This window comes from Patella vulgata, chromosome 6 (genome assembly GCF_932274485.2).
Source record: "Patella vulgata chromosome 6, xgPatVulg1.2, whole genome shotgun sequence".
Taxonomy (NCBI): domain Eukaryota; kingdom Metazoa; phylum Mollusca; class Gastropoda; family Patellidae; genus Patella; species Patella vulgata.
Genome location: NC_065884.2, coordinates 55,050,342 through 55,076,283, shown reverse-complemented (window position 1 = coordinate 55,076,283; position 25,942 = coordinate 55,050,342). Strand labels below are relative to the sequence as shown.

Here is a 25,942-nt window from a genome sequence, read left to right as displayed (position 1 = left end):
TGGGTGGATGCCGTAGACACCAGTTCCACTCAGTGGAAGAGGTCGTAATGACATTTTCTACTACTTCCAGATATTTGAAGTCATTGGAGTCATTGTCATTTTGGTTTTAATAGAGAGAAGATCAGGGTTCGTAAGTTATTTTTAACCAATTTCCCTGATATTGTAAAAGACAAAACACGGGAATTCATTTTGCTGGAATGGTCAGGAAGAAGAGTACGACACACTTAATGACAAAGCCGGGAGATTGTAATTGTAGGCCGGTTGGGGAGCTTCGGGAATTTCCGATGACTGCCGAATCCATTCCCATAAATGAGTCTTTTGGGGGAATACCAATTCTAAAACTAACCCTTTATAAAAGACCTTACTTGGATCCAATTTACCTGTTACCCCTCCTAAAAGAGTTAGGGTTAGTATTCCCCAAAATACACATTTATACAAAGCGGCCATTGTGGACTCAACTTCTGTCCAATTTACCGTCGGAAATTCCCGAACATCCCCAACCCGCCTACAATTAGCATCTCCCGACAAAGCTTTGTGTAGATTAAAGGGACATAATGCTAAAAATCTATTACGATGGGATTTTCCCTTTTATAGGTGCATTAATAATCATATTAACACCATGGTGTGCCTGATAAATATATAAACGGTCGAATCATCACAATTTAAACTTTAAAAATCTTTGTACTTCTTTTTTAAATAGAAATGTATGCACATGTATGCCGATACCCCCAAGGGCTATGACACAAAATTCATGTGATGTTATATTGGACGAAGTTCACCCATGAAGACATATTTGTACAAAAATGGATTTTTGTCAGTTATACTTAACCGATTTAGTTCATTTAATCTTAAATTCATAATAAATCGAGTATAACCTGATTTTATGAACGTCAACAAAGAAGTCGCTCAACATAATGTTCCTCCAATGGCCTCTATCTACGATGCTCATTCACAGGGTCGGATTAAGCCTGCAAGGGGCCACTGGCTGAACATGCCCTCCCCCGGCTACAGCCCAGTCAGCTCCCCCCCCCCTTAATTCAACCCTTGTCATTCATACGGTGGCTAGGAACCCCCAAAATGTGATACGGTTCTGCAGTTCATATTAAAGGATCAGTTTACTTACGGCATTGCTTTTATCGACCGGTACGGCCTGTACTTTTCCTTCCTTCCAAACATATCTTACAGTGGACATGGAGTCGTGGAAAACAAGATTACAGTTCTTATAGGAATATTTACTTCCAGGTGTTGGCGGACCATTATATTGATTGTTCACGTCTATACGACTTAATAATACATAGTCACTTGAATGGCTACGTGTTTCCTCATCCCTACTGTTCGAGTCTGGATTTATGTTCACTTTTACGTCACTGCAGGCGGCATCAGACATCAACGGAAGTTCACTTCCGGTGGCATCGCATGTCACGTGACTGGGATATAGGTGAGCCTCGCTATAAGAAGGTGGCTCCACATTTTTTCTGTCCTCTGAAAAAGATAATATAACTTAATACATGTATATAACTGATGAGTTAGAACTCAACCAAACAAACTTTAGACATCAGTTTTTCTGTTACTGTCTTCACAAGTTCTCTACACGTAACAATTCGGACGAATGTTGCCCAGAAATGTTTATAATCATCTTGCCAAACCATTTTGATTGCATATGCATGATATATTTCTAGACGAGGAACTGGTCCCCATGAAGTACTCATATTGTTCCTGTTGGTTTGTTGTTGTTTTTTTTGGGGGGGTGGGGGGGTGGGAGGCATAAGGCTCCGCCAATTGAAATTCAATCGACATTAAACTCGGCATGAGTGTTCCTTGGATATGGACGGACGTGGATTTTTGATATAATACATAACAATACCAAGATGGTGTCGATGACTCATGCTTGGTTCCTAGTTTAAAGGAGCTAAATCGGTAATATTTTGGGCCTAGAAATTGGCACAAATGGGTCGCAACACATATAATAATGCAATATGAATTTATATAAACTGTTTTACATTCAATCGTTTCCGTTTTACTGTGAATGGTCATCAGTTATGTTCGGCGAAATACGCCAGAAGTCTCAACCGAAAGGCAGTTTCTAGCATCTGGTTATTCCAGTCAACACTGATAGTATATATTGCGCATGCTCTCCAAATAAGAATATGGCATCACCGTATGACATGACTTGTGGAATATGTCTAGCCTCATTCTCAGAGCACCTTGTTACAAATGGCGCTGAAACACATTATGGTACACGATTCGTGTACCAATGGTAAAATGTTTATTTTGTCTTAAATATTGGATATCAGAAGCCCATCTTTTCCAGGTAAGACCACAACACCAATGCTGATTTAAATTGCAAAAGAATTCGTGTTTTCAATGTCGAAGAGTTTGGATGGTACTGAGTTACGGACTTAGCTACTTTAAAGTATGCTCGTACTTGTTTTGAAAAAGACCGGATGACATCTACAGATAAAAATGCATTACTATAAATTTGAACCCTCAATTATGTATTGGGAACTGATCTGGGAAATTAATAGGATATAAGAACAAATCCCCCTTGATGTTAATATCAGTAATAACACTTTCATGAAAATCGGATTGTATGATATCATGGTGTGTCTAGAAATCACAAACCCCCTTCAAATTCCAAATCTATTACATAAATTACTTGAAAATCGAACAATAATTGTGGCCTTTGAAACATTACAGAGGTATTGGCGGTTTAGGTGTCTCCGCATGTTGGTCAAAAATTTCCAATTAATCATGCCATCTCTGCGGGCGTATTCACATATCGGTAACCGGCCATGCCATCGCTGAGATATTCACGTAATCAAGTATTGGTGCGATTTCAAGGAGTTTAACCAACGTTTAACGAAAATAACTGACCTTAGTTATGCCAGTGTTGGATATTCTGTAATTTGGTGAGTCTACTGCTGTTCTGAATACGTTTTTCTAAAATTAATTACAATTATTTTCTTGGCGAGAGTGATAATGTGTCTTTAATAAGGTTTTACCTGATGAACAAGATACTTAACATTTGATAGTCTATATAATTAGTATTTCCAATGTAAGAGTTAAAATGTCGGTCAACTAGCTTCGTCTCTGTTGTAGACTAACATGGTAAGTTTCGTATTCAGGGAGTAATATTTGTCTTTTAGCTACCTTTACAAGTATTTCAAATGTAAAAGTTAAAATGTCGGTCAACTAGGTTCGTGTCTGTTGTAGACTAACATGGCAAGTTTCGTATTCAGGGGAGTAATGTCTGTCCTTTAGCTACCTTTACAAAACATTTCTAATGGAAACATAATACGCACAGACCTTGAATTGTGTGGATTCACAATGAGACGAGCTCAATATGGGTTGTTTACACATATTTTTAAAATCTAAGTTTTATTCCGCTTCTAGAATATCTAATAATATTATTGTATAGATCAACAAGCCTCGACTTTCTTTATTTATGATCCTAAATAAATATCAAATAAAGACCATGTTAGAAATGTCGCAACATTCTGGAATTTATCAATTTACTTTATCAATGGAAGTCTGGATGATCCAAACAACAAGCACCTGTCTGTGAATATGATAAATTACCAAGTCGGAAGAGAATGCCATCAGTATTAATAACCGAAGATATTATTAGACGTAATATTGAACCGAAATAAATCATTCGAGTGGCAGATTTATCGAACAATTCATCCTCGTTACATATCAACCCGACATTTCCAAAAATAGTCACACATTCTCATTACCTCACTTCGTGGCTCGTGGACAACATGGCGCCAGGGTTTCTAAAATAGTCCAGGACGTCCGGAAATTCATAGAAGGAGTAAATGTTAGAAACTAATTGATTTAATCGTTGACAGAAATATACAATTTTTGTAGAGTAAATCATTGAATGGCGTATAGCTATATTCTTTAGAACCTTAAAATAGATGCAAATTAGTCTACAAGCACATATTAATGAAATATGAGTGTATATAAAGTGGTTTACATTCAATTTTATTGTAATTTATTATGTTCGGTGAAATACGCAAACAGTCCAAATTAAACGACAGTCAATTAGCCGTTGCCTAGTTCATTCCACCTGTTTTGTTTGTATATTATTATTTTGTCGTTTGTGAATCAGCCATTTTTAAATACTCCCGCGTTGTCTTCTGTGTTATGTTTGTCTTTGTTCATTACAAATGGCGCTCGCTACCTTTATATCCACAGAGTACACGACGTCGTGTATACTGATCTTAAAATATTCTCTGTCTTAAATTTTTGATATTAGGATCACACATTTTTACGGTAAAACAACACCAATATTGATTGTAATGGACTAATAAGGAATTCTAATTCGTGTTTGTAATTTCGAATATTATGGCTAATATTGAGTTAGAGGTTTAGTTCCTTTATGATAGATATAATTTTGTGAAATTCACCTCCATAGCATTACACAAGCCACCATAGAAAACTAATTAACCAAATGTTAGTCTCTAAGTAAGTCATTACCACATTATACTTCATTTCTAATTCGGTGGCTAATATTTAAACATACATTATGCAAAAGCTACGAGCGTAAATCTGTCAATTGGAGATCTTTCTTTAGGACTGAAATGTTATCTAAATTATTAATTAGACATTAATTAACTTATCCAGACCATAATCAAATGTCGATGGCATCGCTAGCCTGAGATATTTACTGGATTAGAACCCGGACTGCTGCTTCTGATTAATCAAAAATGGATAACCGAGACTGTTTTTTTTATCGTACCGAATTTAGTAATGAGGATCGAGGCTAGGCCCAAATTAAATCGCTAAATACTTGGTTCAGGGTGGATAAATTTGATTGAAATTTTCAGCAAATTCCCCGTACATTATCTAGTTTTTAACTATTATAATGAGAACTTCCAGTTCTTTATCTAATCTCCCATAATGTATCTTTAAGCTAGTCCTGTGCGACATTCAAAGATAATAACGGCCCTTTCTCAAATGTGATTGGCGACAAGTTTCTGGGCTTACGTGAATAACCATGTCTGATAATCGTGTTTATTAGGGTGCACATTACAAGCAAACAATAGAGAAAATGACTTTATTACCTCACTACATCAAAGATAATAACTGTCATTTGATCAAGTGTGATTAGCTTTCAGTTGTCGTTATATATGGATAACCATGTCTGATGGTTTATTAGGTCACCCATTACAAGTAAACAATAAAGATAATTCATTATGCATGTTGCGTAAACCTGTTAAGAAATATTGGCGATTATGTTCGAACGGTTGTATCAACCACCGTGAATATTTTGGTTTTTAATGTTCCTACGCAACTGCCCATGGGACTGCCCGGTTATGCTAGAATTCCACCAACGCGTCTTCGTATTGATGAGAAGTTTTAGTAACAAAATGACCTAAATATAGTACCGACAATTCGTTTACATAAATTAATAATTTTCATATTTTCCTAATACTGAAGGTATTCCTGACAAACAATGTGATTACAATCGATATTTTTTAATTACCTGAGTTTATTGAAGGTTGTTAATTAATGATAGATTAACACGTGCTTCCACGCACCTGCTATAGATTTTTTTAGATTAATAAACCTGCAAACAATAGGAAATGCAAATGCAAATGCAAATACTGATCAAAGTTGTTTTTTTTATTTCGTCGATCGATCATTTCAATGATATATTCAAGGATATATCTCGTAGAATACCTTCAAAGCACAAAGAATTTGATTTTAATTCAGAACGTTATCGAGTTTCAGATTGATACAACGTTAAGTTTGGCGTCAGATCTGGGGTATTAAGAATTGGTCCAAAATGGCGACAACGTTAAGTTCGGCGTGAGGATTACCCGAGAATTTGATCAAAGATGGAAACAGCGTTAAGCTGGATGAGGTCTTTGATAAAACCAAAAGCTCTAGGATAAGATTTCTGCTCATCTCAATGCATACATGTATATAGGATTGAAGTTTGTTTGTTTGTTTGTTCAACGTTATTTGGTTGATTGTAAGAAAAGAAAATGCTTTGCGCTAGCAGGAGACACCCCTCCCCCCACCGGCCCGACTCACTCCTCGAACAGGATTTGTCTGGATCCCTACCGTATTGCTGACGTCATAATGTCATATCCAGAGCTAACTTACACGACTTACCATTACATAATTTATAATCTAACAAAGTATTACATTTTACATACATGGACTGAAATAACCAGACATTTTAATTTTCTTTGAAATGTGCTTCGGGTATAATGACGACACTGAAAGATAAATGGGTCTACATGGTAATGAGGCATCGATCAGGCATTTGTTGCTTTGAAGGAACGTTCTAGTTTAGTAGTTATCAGCAAATAATTTTCAATTTGACGTGGGTTGACTATACAGTCAGATCTGGGGGTATTACAATTAAAAACGCCATATGCGTGATTGAGCGATATAAAAAATAAATTATGATTCCCTTGCAAACTGCAATATTGTAAAAGTTGAATGTTTAATCTGTCTAAAAATGATTCAATTCCGTACAGTGTTTACAAAGACAAGATGAATTGAAAATCCCATCAATCTATGCTGCTCGCTATGTAGCAAGTCAGTCGTCATCTTTATTTAATGGACCTGTTTTAAATTAGATTGAACCCAAGCTGGGAGATAATACAGGGTTGGTATTTTCTGTCAATCTGAGTACAATCTGATTAGGATCTATATTTCGTTCCGTTTTTTTTATACTTTCAATGGCCTACACTACTTGAAGATCTGACCAGTTTTACTGAAAAGTCGCGCCAGGGGTCGTAAGAGCGGCTTTTGACCCTATGACGTCAGACATCGATTAATCAATCAGCGTTGACGTTTCTAGTGATTTACCTACAGTCCCGTGCATGGCACGCCAAGAATTCGCGATAACAGATGGTTTCATTGGCTAATACCTGACGCAACCCAGAACGCATGTTATATAACAACTCTTCCAGATCCTAGTGTAGTACAGATAAATAAAACGAAATTTTGAACTTTAAAAAACGAAACAAAATAGGATCTGTGTTTTACTCAGATTGGGATAAGCCTAAGCCATGCAAATCACACATAATTACTTTTAAGGTGTACGCAAAATTTGCGATACATCTGACAGATCCATTAAGAGTCGTAGACATTAAAGCTTGCAGTCGTTTTAAAAGAAATCAGAGGTTTCCTCGGTTTATTTCGAATATGATATTATACAAACCTAATTACATTTGGTGTCATGTTAAAAGTAGCAATGCCTATAAATAAACCACTAGTTTAAAGAAAAGATCCAAGGTTCTTGATTTCATTTTGTGGGTTATTTTTGAATTGGTTAGAGGCATTAGTCATCAAAAGCACTTAATATACCTTGGAAATTACTCGATATATTTGAAAATGTAACACCTAGAATATCGCATTCATTCATAAACACGATGAAAAAAATGTGTACTTGTATTTTTTTTATCATGTTTACGAACACGTTTTAATAGTTAAATAATTATTCGTTCAAAATTAGAAACTATACATTCGGTATTAACAGCAATAAATACCAAAGGGTCTGCATAAATAGAGTTCTGATTTATTGTATATTTTGTCTCGAGAAATGTACTATTACGTCACCAAATACAAAAATTACGACATATTTTTTAAAACCGTTATAGAACTATGCATCCGTAAACAAGATACTGATCTAAGAACTGAAAGCTATTTTGTTTACCGAACCTGGTGTATGCAATAGATCTTGGTCGGGTGCTGTCAAAAAGTACTTTAAAACTTGTTGTCATACGATTATCTCGAATTCTATTTTCCAAAAATAACTTGCACTCAAATGTCAGCTTCACCCTCCGTCTCCCAATTTGTTTCAACATTATTTTCAAGGGTTCTCTCACCGCCCTTGTAAATTGAAGATATAATTTAATTTGTGCGTGTGTCGAAAAGTGGGTTTCATTGTTTTTGACAAATAACTGACAGGAGACAAGCTAATTGAATCAAGAAATGTTTTTTTTATTATTATTATTGACGTCAACACAGTTATTGACGAAGCATCAGTTGTTCAATACGCCGAAAGCTTGAGAATTAATCTCGACTAGAATCGGTATCACTTATTTTCTGTGCGCTTATTACTATTTATAACAGGATCTATTTAAAACAAGAATGCTAATAAGGATCGAAGGCAGTTAAGATCGGAACAGGTTGATGACTGACGTCAGCTCAGAAAGTGATGACGTATAGGTTATTTGAGTAATATACGCAAATGGCGCAACACCCCTAATCCAGTAATGGTTTTATTACCGATAAGATCAACCGCAGATTGTCTTGGTTTAGAATTGCAGATTTTAATGATTTTTTTTAATCTTTGTGCTATTTATTCTACCTAAAGTCTATTTGTCTTGTAGATAAAAAGTGTTTATCTGTAAAGCGATGTTAAATAGATTAGTCTAAACAAATAACATAAGTTTAGCATGTTATTAGCCAGTAAAATTAGCACCGTAAGTTATTTTAAGCGTTAGAAGTGAAACAGATTATTTTACGGTACCAACTGTGAATGAATGTAGCGGAAAATGAATGTAGTAAACGTACGATGTTTGTTTTTGTATTTTATTCTCGGATCAGCTGAAAACGTGATTTTTTCTAGCTATTTATGTTCACTTAAAGGTTAAATCTTTGAAGTACAAGCCAAAACATATTTATTCGATCATTAAGACGTATTGATCACTTTAAAACATTAGCCATTCCTTTTCCATGGAGATGAAAATTGTTTGTGTGTAGTCTCGCAAAATATATATATAGCGACAAAATTTATTCCCACAGCTGTGAGTTGTAAAATATAGATTGGCATACGTCTAATTAAGAAAGTACTTCCTTGATTAATAGAGAAGTCATGCACAATACTGATACAATTCCATATTTAGGATATTCCCTAAAGCATCTATAATTCATACCATTCCTACTCTTCACACTAATTACAACAAACTCCACAATTTTGCCACCTTCTTTCGCAAGTCTTTGGATTCCATTTTTTAAAACGTCACGACACGCTTCGCTGGATTAAATGAAATATTCTGTGATAAATTACGACTGGTTACCAAACGCTTTATCAACCAATCAACTACAGGGTAACACAATAAACCAGATTAACCAGGCCCGTAAATTGTATTATATGAAAAGAATGAAAGTGACATCCGTGACTTAATCATACGTCACCTCGTTAGCAAGATACAACAGTGTTTGGAGTAGAATCATCAAATGATTAATCACACGTCACCTCGTTAGCAAGATACAACAGTGCTGCGAGTAGAATCATTAAACGAAACATCACGACGGGCATGACACTTTGTCACTGTCTTGGATAACTGCCGGCACTACTTCTATAGCTGTAGCCAGGGAGGAGAAATACTATCATGGTTGTAGGCTGAACCACGGAGGAGACCAGAAGCAGTGATTGTTATGGTTGTAGTCATATAGAACAACAAACGTTATGGTGGTAGGTTGTAGCTATAGGAAACACAACAAGGAGTGTTATGGTTGTAGTCATATAGAACAACAAACGTTATCGTTGTAGTTTGTAGCTTCTTATAGCCATATCATATTACACGAGTGGTCAAATGTTTTTCATGGCGATATCACTTCGGTGGATGTCGATGTTAAATAAAACTATTTCACGCACATGCTTTCAGTGTCTAAACTAGTGCCTGAGTGGAAAGTATATTATTTCTGAAACAAGTGATACCACATTTCATTTGAGGGGTTCACTAATTTTTTTGTTCTTTTTTATTCGTATGTATATCACGCCCCAATAAACGTGACGGCGTTGTGTCACGAAAGTGAGTGGTCTTAACATTCGAGTATAATATTCACAGAGGGACCTGTTTATAATTACAAAGACAGAACACTAAACGAGAATTGACAGTTATTCGTGTATATCGTTGAACCAGTAGACAAGCCAGTAATCAAATTACTACCCTTAGGAGGAATCAAAATGAAATTTGTTTGCTACTTCGAACAAGGCCATTGATGCGATACTACTAAATGGTTCTCCGGCGAACGTCAATTCTTTAGCAAGGAAGTGATACAGATAACTTCAGTACAAAGCGCCAGCATCGACCAATTGGGTATGAACATCTGGTTATTTCAGATTAAACGTTTGACGTAACGACATGGACGTTGTGGTCCACTCTCAAATGTAATCTATTAACCCAATTAAATGGACGTCAATAGGGGCGTTTTATTTCATTCATTCATTTCACCAATAGACGATATCCCTCTCTATCAATTGTCTAAGTCTAGCAAATTAGATACTTTCTTCCCTTTTAGCATCGATGTTTCATTCAGACACATTCTCATTAATACTTTATCTATTCTCACTAACCTACTTGAGTTATTTTAAACAGTCTACTTCCTGTTTTATCAGGTTCTTAATGAGACACGCAAACACATCATAGCACTATTTGCACGAGCGTCTGATGAATGAGTACCGGGGATCTCCCTGGGAGATTCAGTCTTCACAAAGGTCGAGCACTTTAAAGTACCAATACAGACGGGCATACGCAATGTAATTTGCTATGAGGAATAGTTTTAATGGATAGCGGAGTTTCATCAAATTAGGTTTTGAGGCCCATTCAAACGAAAAGACCCCTCTTTTCACCAGGTCTCCCTGACAAGGAACTGTCTTGGTCTACACCGGGATCTATTCTAGACCTTCTGCTTAATGAGTCAGAAAATAACTACACTGTACCCTAACCCTTGTATACTTATGTATACAATGGAATGGGGTGAACGTCCTGCTGTTCTGCACCAAATGGGCTAATGCAAGACGTCCTAACACATTTTCAATGTGCGTGTATTGCTGATATGAACATATTCTGGTATACAACCCATTTCTCAATATGTTCAGTTGTACCTTCATTCTATGGCAGTACCAAACTAGTTAACCTATTTACCAATACGTTCAGATGTACTCTTTTGAACAACTCCCCCCGCCCCTTTTAAGGTAATATTACTGCACTAGCAAACCATTCTACCGATCCTCTGTGGCGTTTTACTCCACGTGAGCTAAACCCCCTTATAATCGAGGAGGAATTCTTTGCCATCAATAAATCACAATTAACAACACCCAGCTTCGTGTATGGTACCCCTTACATAAACGAACAGCATTGCGAGTACATTTCGCTATAAACGCCTGAACTTTAAAACTATAAACACGGAAGTCGAGCAAAGTTTGTTCAAACACGCAAGTGACTTGGATGAATCGCTCCATAAACCGCCTACTATGCCGTTATCGATTGCTGTAGACTAGTTGTTATTCAGCATTCCATCAGTCTGACGCTCAGCTATTTTATCTCTATTAAAGTATGTAGAATCATTATGTTAATCAGTTACCCCAGTCAATTACAAGAGACTTTATGTCGGGAAACTAAGTGAACATTTTAAAATGGATTAGAGATAGCCGAGGTAAAGGTGCTCACTTTACCTGTTCATAACTAAATCTTAACTGCATTTAGCTATCATTTTTGCAACCGAGTCTTTTAGCAAGCCTACTGCAACCTTTTTGTTTACTAGCTTAAATCTAATAGGACCCAGTCATCAACACCCACGGCCTTGTACACCAAAAAAAAAATCTTTAATTACTTAACCACGATATTTCTTTTATTAATAGCGGGAAATTGGGTGTCCCACAGCGGTCCCAAAACGCATATACTTATAAGTCAGCCACCCCGTTTATTATATTATTAAATTTCCATATTCATCGTTACGCCCACGAGTTGCTAGTCAGGTTAATTAGAAGACAGGTGACAGAAATTCAAACTAGAAAGGGTTCATGCCAGTTGACCAAAAAGTCTCAGTGATGAACATGATTTCCTCGGTGCATAATTAAAGTATGGATATTCAGCCACTACACAGTTACATAATCAACATAAAGAAAATGTCGACGTTTGTATCATTGAACACCAACCATCCCTTGAGATGGTAATATGTAAATACAAATATATTCACGTCTTATGCAATTTTCTTTCTTCTAGAACACGCGAGGGAAATGAATTAAAAGAACGCCAATTTCTTAGTCCCGAGATTGTTCTGAAGTTCACTTCGTTCGCGTAAGGCAAGAAATTAATGGAGAAGTCGGTTAAGTCATTTAGAATCAAACTTTCAAAATGTGTGCTTCGGGAAGTTTGCCTTTAACAAGGATATATTATTATGTAATGACATGTACTTTGAAGGAGCTCTTACTGTCATGTACATACCTGCACCCGTTGGTCTATCTAAGAATAAACGGTTTTATATTGTGATATATAAATAAACCACTTGAAAAAATTCCAATAATCTTAAACCAATAATGAGGAAAGTCTGGAAATAGCTACCCAATATAGAACGGAACCGCCGGTCGGAACTACACGATACTAAGCTTGGATGAGCCATGCGATAATTCAAGACTCCTCAAAAACATTTCCTTTCCTCACAATCTTTGCATTTTATGTTTTAAAGAGCCGCATCGATTCAACTAACATCATTTATAGGTATCCGGTAAAGGTAGGGTATGCCACTTTTCTAAAACGGTGGTACCACGTCACATTTATCACCGGAGAGAACCAATAAATATCTTTCTATCACATATTGTATCAATACAGTGTTTAGAAATCGTGCCCTCGAAAGGGCTCTGTAAACAAATTTGTTACGTTATTCACTTCCGGTAGCCATTAACCTTAGCACATATAACATCAACAAAATTTGTGATTTACGTCATTATTTATATGTGACGTAAACAGAAACTGTACTCATCATTGACGAAAGAGGAGTGAAGAAGATATAAATGTTTATAGAATTACTTGAACGTTGTTTAATTCAAGCGAACTGTGGTGAAGATAGGTATAAACAGAGTGAACTCTGGTAAATGTTGTTTAAAATAATCGAACTCGGGTAGGGATCAGTATAAACACCAACCTGACACTGTCTTACAGCCGGATATATATAATATAAACAGGTGTTTATATTTAAGAAAATAAGCTAATGGAGGGAGATATCAATGGTGTCCAAATTGTATCATCGTATAAAATTGACAGCAGCATCTGGTTGAAATTTGTCTAATATACCCTTGCGAATAATTCAGTAATTGGTATTATGGAATGAAACGGGGTTTAACGTAAGCAAAATAGCTTAAAGAGGAAGACCAAAGGTTTTCAACACGGTTTCCATAAATTTTAAATATACATTTAGAAATAATCCCCCGTGATCTAAACAATATAGCCATGTGGCGTTGCGTGAATTGTGTCACAGCTTACTGTGCTGTATCGGCGAATTTACGCGACGTTAATAAAATCATAATTTCGTGTGTATAATATACTAATTAACAGTCTCTTTGATCAGATTTTTAACCAAACGACGACGCTGAACAAAATAGAGCGGTATACTTACCCCAAATCTGTATTCTTACTATAGAGACCAGCGAGTGTGTTGAACCAATTACCCCAATTCCGGTTTTAATAAAAAAAAGAGACAATTTCTCGCTTGCAAAAATGTTTTGTTTGTGTTACAGAGGAGACAATTTCTGAATTACATATTTAAAATTTATGGAAATCTTCTTGATAATCGTTGGTCATCTCCTTTAAATGTTAAGTTGAATATTAAGGGTGGATTCGGGGTAGGGGCCACAGCCCAAGAGCCCCGTTTATCCACACCATGTATAAGATATATAAATGGCTCTTATACGGGATGTTTTTTGGAAATGTGTCCTTTCTGGAATTAGTCCCACTCCCTTCTGAAAATCCCTTGACTCGTGCTTGATTAAGTTATTGATTTCAATCCTCAAATAATAGTCCGATAAGTTATTACGTTTTCCTCTGTTAAGTTAATGGATTTTAATGTTTTTAATATTGCGCATCCCCAGCACAACAATGAACATCAAATGTTGGCAAGCCACATTAAACACAGAAAAAGTCCCGGATAAAGAAAATTACCATAATTCGAATAACGAAAGTTTCAGAGTTTTTAAATAGTTAACAATGCCCTGGTTGCAGTCTGGGTTTTTTTTCGGATTTCAACTTTACTAGTCTTTTGTTGATTGCCGTTGGACGTAACAAAACACCCATTTAGAAACAGAATTGATGTGAGAAAATCAATTTCCATTCTATGTACAAAGATGTTTAAGGATGGTGAATCAATTTCCGAAATGTCAATAAATATTACTGTTTTTTTTAATCGAAAAGAACAAAGTGAACGCATTGATCATTACAACATTAAACCTTAAAAGGAATCTTAGCGCTAGACAGTTTTTATTTAAATTTTGAAAATGTTACAGCTAATTTCTCTATGCCTTCTCAGTGATATTTTTTTTATATCAATAGATTGACTTTAGGCTTCGTTAAAGGAATTAAAGTCTTATTCCATATATTTGAAAACTAAAAAATGATATTGAGAGATATGCTACCATGAGTATAGGTCTCTCGATGGACCCATTAAAGGTTTTCTTTAAAAGTATATTTGTAATGCTGATTAAAGTATCAACAACCACAATAAATCAAATAATTTAGTTATTGCAAAACGTCAACCACGGAGTTTGTCGTTGATATCTAAGCGCGTGCATTAATCACCCATAAAAGCGGTCTTCCATTCATCGTCTTTAACAAGAACTTATGCCGAAAAATATGTTTTTGAGTTCTACCAATGAATTATTATGCTTTTAGGGCAGCAAATTTTGACAAACATGTCTTTGATTCGTGTTTTCAGATTGATGAATATTAAAGCAAGAACAGCTAGCCCATCCTCTAAGTCTCGCATAATGTATCTTTAACCGAAGAGACCCTGTAATATAACAATACTTTAACAAAATCCATCACATCGCATCTTTCATCGACACATTGCCTTAAGATCACGCATCGGTCGATTTAAACTGAAATGAAGGTTACAGAAGACAAAAGTCGATAATCTCTCTGAAATAAATCAGCCCCAGGAGCTCAGAAATGCGTTCTGCTGTCTATCTGTGCCTGTCATTCTATTCAGTATTGATATGCCGTGGTTCATGACAAGGATTAGGGGTGCCTAATTTCCTTAACTCGTGGGTTGCTATCATAAACTGCCTTCTCCAATCCCGAATCCATATAAAGTCCCCACTCCGACCGTTATCAGATCTGTTGACTTTAAATCCTGCATCTAGCATTGTTTAAATATAATTTCAAATCCATTCGATGGTGTTGCCTTAAATTCATAAATGATAAATATAAACCCTTATAGGATTCATATTCCTTTACTTCGATAAGTTTACATATTGAACTCTGTCACAATATTTAAACATTGGAACATTAACGACATATTAGCACCTTATAAACAGTCCGACCAAGATTTAAATAAATCCGCCGAGAAGTTTGTATTATTAACCCGTTCATAAAATATGACAGGAAAGATAACTCCGTAAATATAGGAAGTTTTCAATCCGAAACATTTGAAAATAAATCGATAAGGATTCTTCCAAATATCACACTGAACATCACACCAGGTCTTAAAGAATTCTGACCCCTATGGTGTTCAAATGATTTCATTAATTAGAACGTAACCGGTGGGATAACCCAATAAATATATGTGTTCGAAAAAAATCTGAATTTTGATAAGGCTCTACCCGAATGAACTACTGTGTACACAAAAATCCACAAAGATGTGTGACTTGTAGAGTGGACGGACGATGGAAGACGGTGATGCACGTATAAACCCAGATGGAAGTAAATAACTCCTTACCCAATGCTGTTAATGCTTGATTACCAACAAACTTCATAGGATGTGTTTTGCTTGTAGCCGCCACAATATCCAATACTGTAATGAAACTCATCGCTTGTCCGATGGCTTTTTGTTTTAGTATTGTGAAATCGCCACTGCGTTTATTTGGTTAAATTCAGATATATTGTTGAACTTTGTTGACATTTCGGGGACAAATTGTGAAATTACAATAGTTCAGGTATTTTACAGAATAATATCTCAACTATTTACGACTCCATTTTACTACTAACTGGTTATTATGAAACGTTTCTGCGTGTTCTCTTAGTGTTGTGTAATCACAGTGTTAGATACAAGTGTATTGCGAAACGGTACTGCTTTCTTCCAGTACAGATTGCGAAATATCTGGTACTGAGTATTGTTCAATACAACAATGCGAATTGCGATATTAATCTACAGCTTTAAGATGAAAATACTGATTTTAATAAACCGGGCTTAAAGTTTGTTTTATGTAGATTTAAGACTTAGCAAAGCTAACAAGTATATGTAGACACCAACTTAACTTCCAAAATAACTCCCTAAGAATCCTGTGACCACATATACACACAATGAAAACTGGTTCATTTCGAAGTTAAAAGTTTAAAACTAGTAAGAATAAGCTTCGCCAAAGCTGTTTTTTGAGCATTTTAAAGTTCAGAACAATATGAACGATGCCAATAATTTCAACCACTATGTGCAGACAATTCGTGATTTGGTTTGGCAAATAGACAAATCCATAGCTATCGTAAAAAGCAAAACTACCGGTGGAACACACCTAATAAACATGGAATATCACCAATAACTCGTATCATTGATAAATTAATGATACGGGAAGCCGGTAATTCGTCATTGTCGTGTAATTAAAATGACGACAATTATGATAAAACAAAAGTAGAGCTTCGATATCCATACACCAAATCTCTGAAGGGTATATCCTGTAGTAGAAGGCCTGTACGGATATATCTTGAAGTAGGAAGCTCGGAAGGATATATCCTATAGTAGGAGGTTCGTAAGGATATCCTATATAATAGAAGACTCGTATGGAAATATACGTATATATCGATTGTTTTGGACAATCCTGGAAATTTCCCTTCGTGGACTGTGTTTTAGTGGTGTTGTTTTAATTACACTTGAAACACAATGTCTGTCTAGTTATCTGGGGATATGTACCAGTAACTGCGTAATAGATCTAATACGATCCATAGCACAATGATCAATATAACTGATGAGTAATTTGTGAAACCGTCAAATTCATTTGCTTGTAAAACGTGTGTTGTCCACACACACAATGTATGCCCACCGCTGGCTTTGGAGAAGATCTCTTCTCTCTCGATGTTAAATTTAGTTAAAGATAATAATTTTTTGATACCAAGATTCTGGAAATAGGGACAATATTCCGTAGTACAAATTGCAAAAAAAACCATTATCTAATACATAAATATACTTACATTTAAATACTATAAAATGCAAATTTAACGAGATTTCGTTAAACCACGTGAAATAAAATGAAAGGGGATTTAACGTCGTTTAATCCATTACTCTACTCCTGATTGTTACCTTTGTTGTAAGATAACACCCCCCCCCCCCCTCAAAACACTGAAGCCAAACTAAGTTGGAATTATTCCGCTTTGTTAGGATGGTCGCGTAACAATATATAGCTATGTGTTACTCTCTAAAGGACCAGTAAGAATTTTTAACGGAAGGCGAAAGGAATGGGGTCTTACGTAATCTTAACACTATCTAGGTCATTTCGGGACTAACATAAACATAGTATATATCTTTTCAACAACTGGATGGCGGTAGACACCCTTAGCAGTGGGAATAAAACGGAGACTCGAAGACAGACCTTATAATCTAAAGCGCATGCACTGAAGCCACTCGGCCACTCAAATGACTCAATTCCCCGAAATGTTAATGAAACGTTACATGACATTTCCTTGGCTTCGTGTACGGGAAAATGATATGAATGTTTTTTCTAGAGTATATAATACCCACGTCTTATTTGACGAGTTTGCCTGCCTCAAAAAGTTTCTGGTATTTTCATATTAACACATTCCAGATTTGATTCGAAACGTTTAGGTGTGTTCATATCAAAGGTTTAATGTATTGCGTCAGATTTAAGATAACAGATTCTGAAATAAACAAGAATGGCGAAATTAGAACATATCGAAATTACTGTTTTCTCGGAGATAAAGCTTACAGGATGGCAGCAGATTGGACGGTAATGGATTTGTAACTAATTTAGGAGCTGAAATATCTAAAAATAACTGCATCCGTCCACAACTTCTCGTGATCAGTCTATGTAGTGTTTGATAAAAATAATATAATGGGCGATTAAAGACCGGACTGTGATACATTATAAGATATTTTATTAAAGTAACAGCTCACCCATTTACTATAATGTTCTTTTATTATTTTGGATATACATTGACACATAAATACCATGTTACGATAAAAGTGCTAGTATTTTCTGGTGAACTGTAATTTGACGTTATTTTTTTTACAGAGCGTGTTTAAAGGCCCTACATGTCACTTGCAAGTTATCCTGGCTATAGGGGCCACCATGGCCCAATGAGTAGGACGTTGGCTCGAAAAAAAAAGGACATTGGCTCGTTAGCCTGCAGGTCTCTTGCTCGATTCTGGTGTTGGTCTAAAAAGTCCATCGGGATTTTCCAGCGTTAGTGTTGCAGAACGGAGGGTCTGGCAAGAGAAAACGTATAGCCTTTCGGATGGGACGAAAAGCCGAGATTCCATATACACATTGGCATGAACGTAAAAGAACCCTTGACAGTAGTAATTACAAATAAGAGTATTTGTCCCGGCAAATTCCCCTCATGGTGTATGGCGTATGCCAGTCTTCGTTATGACGTTTAAAGCGAGAATTTCATATTTTCTAAGAAAGTCAAAACATAATTATTTCTATGTCTTTTGCTCAATAGGTTATCAACTCACTATTATACGATCAGAGGTGTCATTCTCACACTTAAAACTCATTTACACAGGAAATAACAACACAATTACCTCCCTTGTTTTCCTATTGAAAACAATGGTCAGCCATTTCCTCAACGTTGAAATTTGAAGTTGAAAATGATATTTTTGCCAATTTCTCAGCTGGCAATAGTGAATTATAGGATTAATAGGATTATTCTTTAACAAGGTAGGACTGTTTATGGATACCATCTATTTTAAGGCTTTATTTTAATAAATTTTAAAAATATAACTTAAAAATTGGAAATTTCCGCTTTCACCCCATTTAATTCATTTATCCTGGCTAATATAAGTATGACACAACACTAACTACAAAATGCTTTGGGTGCTCATAGTGCCAAGACGATTAGTATTTTCAAAATAGACTTTACGTTCATTTATCGTGGCTAATATAAGTATGACAAAACACTAACTACAAAATGCTTTGGGTGCTCATAGTGCCAAGACGATTAGTATTTTCAAAATAGACTTTACGTTCGGACGTTTCGGTGAATTTGAACACAGTCCACACAAGTAATTGGAGTAACTAAGCGGTTTGTTTTGTATATTTGTGTTTTAAAACCACACTTGTCATCTCTGAAGGTGCCACCTCGGCGAAGTTTACCTCGTCATTTTACTTTGATCTTATCACGCAGCATGAGCAATTCATCCACGTAATATGCACCATTTATGGCGGAACCTTATTTACATGATCTATAACGATTTCACCCTTTGGAGTCACGTTCTTCACTGCATACTTTAACCTTTTTTCTCAGGGTCAAAGCGATGAACCCAGGTTTCATCCTGAGTAACAATATGACCAAAGAAAACACATGGTTCCCTCCTATAGTCCTCGAGAAGCTGTTGACTAACAATGATACTCTGGCGTTTTTGTTCTTCAGTCAACATACTGGGCACCCAACGGACAGATACGATGTCCATGTGCCAAATGCTCATGGATTATTCATCTCACTGGTGTTTACTTATGCCATGTAGGTAACAGTAGAAAACTGACGAACAGCATCAACTGATGGATAGTCAATTCACAAGGGCGACCAGACCCTAGATCGTCTTCAGTGCTGGTGCTGGCCCTTGTAAATTCAGCCCAATACGGTTTGACTGTACTATACGAAGGGGTATGCCTATTGTCGCGTAATTAATTTGCTTTGGTGAAAAACTTTTCAAATGAAGATACGTATCATGACATTTCATTCGACTTTCTCCATTGTGAGAGCAAATGACAGGGCCATGGTGTTTGACAGCTATATAGCAAATTATAGCACGCGGAATTCGTGTTTTGAATGTCAAGCAAGTGGGGAGATCCGTTCATGCCGAGGCCGGACGTATTTCAGAATGATCTGAGAATAATATATGTCTTGAAGCAAACATTTATAATCTAAAAGATCTCTTCCAGTGTATTCACTCTGTCGTCTATTGTCCAATAAATATTCAACCAATGATTTCTAATACTGTCCACAGATAATTGTGAAACAAAAGCCAAAGAATAATAATCCATTAGCCTGATTTAAACGCTTCTAATTCTGACACCATGTCGTTCAGCAAGAATGTAAAATATTTATCAAGAACATTTGATATGGTATGACTATAATGCATATAAGTATTAGAAAAATACCTAAGTAAAAAGGGGGCGAATGGTCTAATGCGTGCGCTTTAGATTATAAGGTATGCCATTGTACGTGAAATAAAATTAAACCATGTGTTAGTCCCGAAATGATCTATCATGTGTCGAGTGGGCGTTATAAACCATATCTCTCTCTTCTATCAAAATCATCGATAACGGTACAGTTCAAATAAGAAATAAAATTTGTATCAATACAGCAAAAAAAAAATGAATTCAGACAGTTAGCCAGCAATTCCCGTTACAAGGTAATATAGGAATTTCAAGTGTTATACTATGCACCATGACAGCCATTAAGGGATTACATATAGATTTTGTTTAGACGAGTGCATAAACACAAGGTAAGCTTGGCAGCAATTCTCACCATAAATTGTTGATCCAATGTGAGGCTGATGAATTGATATAATATCCAAGCTTTCTGCTGGGAATTAAAGAACCTGGAAGTCACGGAAGTTCCGTTTAATCAATAAATAACAAACTTGTGCCATTGACGGGCGGTTGTGTTATTTCAAGATGAATCATGCAATATCATTATATCATATTACTTAAAGGGATAGTTGCATATTTTCTAAGAAAATCAAAACATCAATAGCTCTCTATATATTGCATAATAGGTTACCAAATCACTATTATACAATCATAGGAATCATTCTAGAACTTAAAATAATAATAACACAGGAAATAATACAAACGTTATCACCCTTGTTTCCTATATACTATAATATAGAGAGCTCAACGATGATGTTTCCACTTGAAGATGATATATATGCCAAATAGTGAATTATATGAACATGTTGGGTTTAAGACTTTATTTTAACATATTTAAACATATGCAGCTATGACTTTAAAACAGCTAACTTGCTTCCATTTAGGCGAAAATGAAATAACGAATTTGGGTGCCCTGATATGTTTTTCGATTATTGATCTATACAATTAAATTTGTGTTTTGAAAGATTAAGCGGAAGTCGGCTTGTTTAGTTTAACTTTTGTCTCACTGTGTCGACCGTTTAACACAACCTCAGTTTTATTTGGTATATCTATAGACATAAAATTGGTTTTATCCCAACATTGATTTTATCTACAAGCAGAAATTCTCTACGAAGTTAAATTGTGATCCTACAAACACATCGAGATCAAATGAAATCGATCGGTTTATTTTTAATCACAACCGTAGCGACCTAGCCATTTTAATTATTTAAAATTCTCTTTAGCAGACTCTGCTCTATTACCCTCTTCATTTAATACTAGGAATATTTTAGATACCATCCGTTTGAAGCCTTTTACGTTCTATTTGTCATCAGCTTATAGCTGAGAGCTATCATACACGAGAAAAACAGATTGAGAGATATTGGCCAATTAGTAGATTGATTCAGCTGGCCTTGTTAACAAAAGATTTGCCTATTTTCTTCTAATTAGAGGAAATATTGGGTTAATCGATCGTAGTTCATTATATGACAACATATCATCATAGGATTTATGGTGCCTCTAAAAACAAGGTGGATAAATAAATCAACACAGTTATTAATAGATTAGATAAGTTTTTGGTTAATATATAGAATATTATTCCTTCGTTTAACTATCTATGTGTAGTATTCGTCAACTTGACCAAGACATTTGACTTAGTTTGGGTGGATGGCCTACATAAACTGGTACATGGACTAGGAGTAATAGGACGAATGTTTCACTGGATTTTCTAAAAGATACAAGTTAATGTAGATCTCTCAATAAGCAACAAATATGGACTCGAAAACGGCACACCCTATTGCTCTAAGCCCGGCATTTCAACATTATGAATAATGACTTTCAGTCTAATAACTACATTAAGAAATTGAATGGCATCTCTGTTTATGCAGACGACAGCTCAATCTGGCATACAGCGAATAACTGCGGTACGGCCAGAACGAGAATGCAAGAAGCTTTAGATAAATTGTCGAAGTGGTCTAATGATTCGGAATTTCGAATATATGAAAGCAAAACAATAGGTATGCTCTTCTGTGGGCATCATAAAGACGGAGGTCGATAACCCGTCACGCAATATTTGTGTGCTAATCACAAGACTGAGGACTAAAGATTTAATGACCGACCATAACTATAAACCAGAGAAGTGCGAATGCGGCAACATTTTAACCGTTAATCATGTCGTCACTGCGTGCAATAATTTGGAAGAGAAAAATCTTCCTGTAAGAAATTTAATTCAATATACTCTCCAAAATGTACTATACCCCCCCCCCCCATCTTTTAAGAATATGTCATATATGATTTATGAAGCGATCCCAAATTTACAGCAGAATTAGTTGCTGAAGATCGAGCACTGTATGACCAGTCATGGAAACATATCTAGTTACTCAGTAATGAACTGTTGTTGTAGGACAGTATGGCGGATCAGTCTACTGGTTGATTTAATATAGTAATATATTAAATATACATTATGGGAGATTAGATAAAGAGCTGGCAGTTCTCACTCGAATAGTTAACAACTAGATCATGTAAAGGCAATTTGCTGAAAATTTCAGTCAAATTGATCCACTCTGAACCGATACGATAAAAACATAGTCTCGATTATCCATTTTTTTTATTTAATCACGAATGAGCGTTGAGCAGCAGATCGGATTATAATCCAGTTAATATCACAGGCTAGCGATGACATCGAGAGTTGTTTATGGTCTGGATAACATTTCAGACCTAAAGAAAGACCTGCAATTGGCAGATTTAGCTCTTGCATAATGTATGTTTAAGTAAAAAATAAAGACAAAAGAAATAGGGACCTACACAACCATTTATTAATATTGACAGTTTATATAAATCTATATAAGTTGTGTTTAAAAGTTTGATGTCATGTATTATTCTTATAAATGTTTAAATTGTTCTTCTCAGTGTTGCTGCTGACACTTCTTTCCCTTTTCATGCAACTTTTATCGGGGAAAAGTCATCCACGTCAACAAAAAAAAAACCCAAAAATTTAATGGACTGCAGCCTATATTTTATTTTAAACGTTGAAGTGGTGAACTTGAAATTGGGTCATTCCATGTCAAGTGGGCCAGGGGTGGAAAATCGACCCCCTCGAAAAAATCTGGAAAAGATATATGTTATTGTACATGTAAAAACTAGAAACTGTGCAAAATTTGTGTAGCTTGAAAATTGACTGAGATACGGGCATTTGAGTTTCATGAGTTACCGATGAGTTTTCGAAACAAAATATGTATCAATAATTTTCTTTATTTTCAGATTATCTTGTTTTTACCTTTCTAGTGAAGATATACATCTGACATTTGGTTGTCGGAAAGAACTTTTTGTGTAGATTACGAATCAGCAACCAGATTACAGGTGAGTGGTAGGGTTTGCGTGCTACTTGGTCATAAAATCCGAAAACAATGTTTTAACTTGTTTTTATTATGACAATGGGAGAAAATTACCCGCCTTCTCTTTCCACATGAGAATTTTAACACAGTGTTTTAAAGAACAAAAACAACAACAACGTTTGCCCATATATGATTTTATGAGGGGTCTTGCGGGATACCGTAATAATAGAATGACGGTCATATAACAATCAAGACAGTCCGACTTTTCTGCCACCGTGGTTGACACGTTAAATATGTGCTAACCGGTGCCAATATGCGCTAACTGGTTAGGGTTAGCCGGAGGGGGAGGGTGCATATAGAATCCTCCACAGAAGCACGGGCCGCGAATCCAACATTTCCTTGCGCCCAACGAAAATCCAACTCATGAGCCTCGCAGTAGGCGGTCCTACCACTAGTCTGTCGCTCAACCCTAATAGGGTTAAGGTTACAAACCTCGAATGAAATAATGATTAGGATCCGAGACGCAATAATAAGTGCACGAGGCCATTTTCTAAAAAAAAAAAAAAAGTAATCAAATGGACGTCAGACACTTTAAACCATACCAAACAATATATACATCAATTGAAAAGATCGATTATGTTCTCATTGCGCGTTGTAATTCTCGGTGAATTATTCAATATTTCTTACTAATATAAAAAGTAATTAAGACCGTTTCTTTCGGAGATAATTGCCAAGCATTAGTCTATAATACAATAAGCAAACAGTACCCAGATTGATCATTAGTTGTATAAAAGAGTTTCCATGGGTTGCTAATTGGATGGTTTACTGTATATATTAATCTTAAATGCCACAGGTGAAGAAGAATAACACGGAATGTTTTCGATATCACCGCTAGGGGGATTCTATTCAGACGGGAAACCCTACTCAGTAGTTCATACACCCACAAGCACCGGTTAATAGCACGCTATCACCCATGGGTTATATTGCACAAGATATACGACCCGGTATCGATTCATGTTAGATAAAAACACATATGGTATTAGCGAATATGCAGATATTAAAGGAGCTAAGTCTCTAACTCAATATTTTCTAGAATATTCGAAATTAAAAACACGAATTAAAATTCAAAATTGACCAATTTCAATCAATATTGACGTTATCATCCTGCCGTGACTCTATGTGATCCTAATATCCAATATTTAAGACATAATTAACATTTTATAATCATTGCATTAGACGTGTAGCTATGATTTTGGTGTCATTTTGTAATGAACAATAAAAAAATATCCTACAAGACAATCTGGAAGTAACAAACGACAAAATAATAATTTAAAAAATTGAATATAAATCACTTTACATACATTCTTATTACATAATAAGTGCTTTGAGAACCATTTTTGTCTATTTCAAGGTTCCAAAAAATAGAGCCATAAGCCCTTTAAGTTGACCGCAAAGAGTGGTAGAGGCTGGACAGACCGGTAGATCTGTTTACATGCCGAATCAAATGATGATGTGGGCTATACATTAATAGATATTTAAAAATCCCCGCACAACAGCAGTACAAGAAAACAGACACAGGTTTATTCATCTTCATAAGGTTTCGGGTTATAAGATAAACTTCAAACACAACTTCTTACCAGCGTGTGTATAGTTCTTGTTAAAGAAGACATAGCAATTCATTTTATGAAATGTACCCCCATTTTTGTGTTAAATATCCTATTATTATGTTGTTGTTTTTTTGTAAAATATGTATTTCAGCTTTTGTATATTGGAATTTTTGTTTCTTGTTTATCTGCCTTAAGTTTTAAAGGCTCAATACCACTCTTGTTGTAACTGAATAATATGTCCCAATCTTTATTCTGGTCAACAAATTGTATATTTTACAAAATTCCAATTAATTGATGATACAAATTTCATCTTAACACACCTAATTTAAAAAATTGGAAAAATTCAACTAAATGATTTGAAAAGCCTGATGTAAAGCTTTTCAAATGTGACTTGGATTTAAAAATATTTTTGAACCCTTTGGACAAGTAAAATAGGATTTAATGGATAATTTACACAACAGGTAGGACACTAACACATCTAGTACTTAGAATAAGACTATTTTTTATTTTCTGGAGCTGTCAAGCCAGCAAGAGTGTTATTGTCCCTTTAATGTTTGTATAATAGATCGACGCCAATTTCAAATGAATTGCGTTGTTAATATGTAAAGGTTTACGGTGAAAAGTATAACCAAAGAAACATATTATCAGTTAAAGGAGCTAAATCTCTCCGTTTGTTCCATAATATTCGAAATTAAAAACACAAATTAGAATTCAATATTGGTAAATTT

General features: G+C 35.5%; 2 long non-coding RNA genes across 2 annotated transcripts in view; one reads left to right on the top strand and one right to left on the bottom strand.

Moving 5' to 3' along the window:
• Positions 1 to 25,942, bottom strand: part of LOC126825057 (uncharacterized) — a 33,122-nt gene that overhangs the window by 4,538 nt on the left and 2,642 nt on the right. Inside the window, exon 2 of the long non-coding RNA XR_007681770.2 lies at positions 1,124 to 1,482. This is a non-coding gene — a long non-coding RNA (uncharacterized LOC126825057). The remainder of the gene's footprint in view (positions 1 to 1,123; positions 1,483 to 25,942) is intronic.
• Positions 29 to 25,242, top strand: LOC126825058 (uncharacterized). Its single transcript, XR_007681771.2, has 3 exons — positions 29 to 130; positions 23,534 to 23,632; positions 25,019 to 25,242. It is a non-coding gene; the product is annotated as an uncharacterized LOC126825058 (long non-coding RNA).